The sequence below is a fragment of the Cavia porcellus genome, unplaced genomic scaffold (genome assembly GCF_034190915.1).
Source record: "Cavia porcellus strain 051 isolate PalLab524CR breed Dunkin Hartley unplaced genomic scaffold, mCavPor4.1 scaffold_27, whole genome shotgun sequence".
Taxonomy (NCBI): domain Eukaryota; kingdom Metazoa; phylum Chordata; class Mammalia; order Rodentia; family Caviidae; genus Cavia; species Cavia porcellus.
This window is the reverse complement of record NW_026947510.1, coordinates 33,311,761-33,315,336: the sequence shown is the minus strand read 5'-3', so window position 1 is coordinate 33,315,336 and position 3,576 is coordinate 33,311,761. Positions and strand designations below refer to the sequence as shown.

Genomic DNA, 3,576 nt, shown 5'->3' with positions numbered 1-3,576 from the left:
CATTCTAAAATCAGGAGCAAGACAAAGATGACCTCTGTCTCTGCTCTTATTCAACATAGTCCCAGAAACTTTAGCTGGAGCAATTAGACAAGAGAAAGAAATAAAAGGAATAAAGATAGGAAAGGACAAAGTTAAACTATTGTTATTTGCAGATGACATGATATTTGACATAGAAGATCGCAAAAACTCCACCAAAAGACTACTAGATTTAATAAGTTCAGTAGCATAGATGCATGCAAAACCAACTCTCAAAAATCAATAGCCTTCCTGTACACGAATAACAAATTCACTGAGAGAGAAATCAGAAAAATAACACCTTTCATAATATCATCCAAAAAAATGAAATACCTAGGAATCGATCTAACAAAGGATGCAGATGATCTCTATACTGAAAACTACAGTACTCTGAAAAAGGAGATTGATCAGGATATCAGAAAATGGAAGCTGGAATGGTGGTGTATGCCTGTAATCCCAGCACTCTGGAGGCTGAGGCAGGAGGATTGGTCAAATTTGAGGCTAGCCTGGGCTAGAAAGTGACTTCAAGGCCACTCTGAACATTATAGTAAAACCTTGCCTCAAAGAAAGACTCTCCCCCCACTCCAAAATGGAACAAGACACTTTGCTCTTAGCTAAGAAGAACCAACATAGTGAAAATGACCATACTTCCAAAACTGTTACACAGATTCAATGCAATCTCTATCAAAATTCCAATAGTATATCTCACAGAATTAGAGAAACAATCCTAAAATTCATCTGGAACCAGAAGGGACTTAGAATAGCAAAGAAAATTCTGGGCAATAAAGGCAAGTCAGGAGACACCACAATCCCTGACTTGAAATTATACTATAAATGACTATGATAAAAATAGCATGGTACTGCCAAAGAATAGACCCAAAGATCAATGGAAAATATAAGAAGATGCAGAAACAACCCCAGACATAGAAAACTACCCATATTTGACAAAGGTGCCAAACACATTCACTGGAAGAGATAGCCTCTTCAATAAATGGTGCTGGAAAAACTGGCTGTATACATGCTGAACATTAAAACTGGGCCCATATCTTTCACTATGTACTAAGCTAAAATCAGAATGGATCAAAGATCTTAATATTAAGACAGAAACATTAAATCTGCTGGAAGATAGAATGGGTAAAACTCTTAAAGACATTGATGTAAACAAAGGCTTTATGACTAAAACCCCAGCTACACAGGAACTATCACAAAAAATCAACAACTGGGATCTCATCTTTTTATTAAAAAGATTTTTCACAGCAAGAGAAACAGAGTGAAGAAACCACCCACAATGTGGGAGAAAATGTTTGCCAGTTGTTCCTCAAAGAGTTACTATCAAGAACACACAAAGAACTCAAAAAAATCAGACCTTCCAAATACTGGGGATCAATCTCACGACCTCACACTTGCCAGTCATGCCCTTGTGCCATTGATCTATAACCTTTGGGCCCCAGACCCCCAAATTTAAAGACCCAATCCAAAAATGGGCATCTAAGGGGCCAGGGTATAGCTCAGTGGCATGAACACTTGCCTGGAAACTGCAAGGTCCTGAGCTCAATTCCCAGTACCAAAAAAAATAAAAGAAAATAAGAAAGAAAAAATGGGTTCACTTTGGCAGCACATATACTAACACTGGAATGATACAGAGAAGATTAGCAAGGCCTCTGTGCAAAAACGGGGATCTGAAATGAATACATACCTTTCCAGTGAGGGACTATAAATGGCAAGTAAATATATGAAAAAAATGTTCAATATCCCTGATCATTTGAGAGATGCATATTAAAACAATGCTGAGATTTCATCTCACCCCAGAATGAATGGCTATTATCAAGAAAACCAATAACAAATGCTGAAGGGGCTGTGGAGAAAAAGGAGCCCTTCAATTCTTTTTAAGATAGTAAAAGGCAGTATGGTAACCATTGTTGATCACCTAATATTTTGTTTTTACATTATTATGTCCATCCTTTTGATTTGACTGACTCTGTTCTGTTATGTCACATTTGGTTTTACTCTCTTCAAAAAAAAAAAGTAATAAGAACTGTGGGAGTAATAAAACCCAAAATGTGTAATTGCCATTGTACAAAAGAAAGGAAAAGAAAGTGCTCTAAAGAATATAACTGCATATATATTTAAGTGTATAAGATAGGTAACCATATTACTGAGTTTTGTTGGATCATTGAACAAAACTGTTTCCAGTCTCACTGTTTGAAAGTCCACTTTATATGCTTTAATTTTGTAACTTGAACAACTATTTCTAATATAACAATATGTAATCTATTAACTAGTGATTTCTTATTATTTTTTCTGAAATTCTGTATAACTTGTACCCTTTTTATGTTTTTTTTTCTTTTTCTCCTTAAATTAAAAAAAAAAGAAAAAAGAAAAGAAAAAGGAGCCCTTCTCTACTGTTGGTGGGAGTGTAGACTGGTGTAACCATTATGGAAATCAGTGTGGAGATTCCTCAAAAAACGAGGATTGGAGGACCCAGTTGACCCAGCTGTTCCCTTTTTGAGTATCTTCTCAGGAGAATTAAAAACACTGCCTGCAGTGATATATATGCACTCATGTTTATAGCAGTACAATGTTCAATAGCTAGATCTTAGAAGTAACCAAAATGTCCATCAACTGAAGAATGGATAAAAATGATGTGGTTTATACAATGGAGTGCTACTCAGTCATAAATAAGAATAAAGTTGAGACTTTTACAGGTTAATGACCATACTCATAAGTGAAATAGGGGCTGACTATGTGTCTCAGTGGTACAGCTCTTGCCTGGCATGCACAAGTACCACACAAACAGACACAAAGTGAAGTAAGTCAGACTTGCGTGTGTAAACATTATATTGTCTCCCTCGTGTGAGAAGCTGAAAGAAATTATATATAAAGGATGGTTAAAATCATACTGCTTAATTTCTCTTAGTTCATTGAAAAGAAAGTTTTTTTGTTAATATGGTTTGAACAATTGAATGCAGATATCTTGTACTCTGATTTTTTTTTTTTTTTTTTTTTTAGTATTAGGGATCAAAACTGATTTAAAGACAATAATATGCAACGTATTAACCATTGTTACCCTCTTAATTACTGTGTTTTGAAAATTTTTTTCTCTTTAAGAGAAAAAAAGTCACTTCTCTCCAAAATGTCATAAACAGTGTGATAGCCCACACCTGAGGCCCCAGCGCTCCAGCGTCTGCTGCAGGAGGAAGGAGAGTTGGAGGCTGGCCTGGGCTGCAAGTGAGGCCACCAGCCTCCTGCACACAAATGTTCCAGTCTCAGGAGCTCTGTGCCTTCAGGGTGTGCCCTTGTGCCTGTTCTACTCCCACAGCTTAATATTCCACTTGGTACACAGCTAGTGCTTGATTGCTTTTTAAATTTGGAGCATTTGATGAAATAGAGGTACAAAGTCACATCAGAGAACGATAATTGTGTCAATGACATAGAAACCAGTTGCTAGTAGCTATGAATACAATCTGCAAAGCATCTTACGTAAGTACCAACCAACGTGGAGAAACGTGAAAGACTGGAGTCTACTATGCCTTGATCACTTTGAGGGGAAATAGGTGTGAG

At 36.6% G+C, this 3,576-nt stretch overlaps 1 pseudogene; it reads left to right on the top strand.

The window, feature by feature from the left end:
* The first annotated feature begins 1,616 nt into the window (after positions 1-1,616).
* LOC111757033 (U6 spliceosomal RNA) lies at positions 1,617-1,716 on the top strand (annotated as a pseudogene).
* The last annotated feature ends 1,860 nt before the right edge of the window (positions 1,717-3,576 follow it).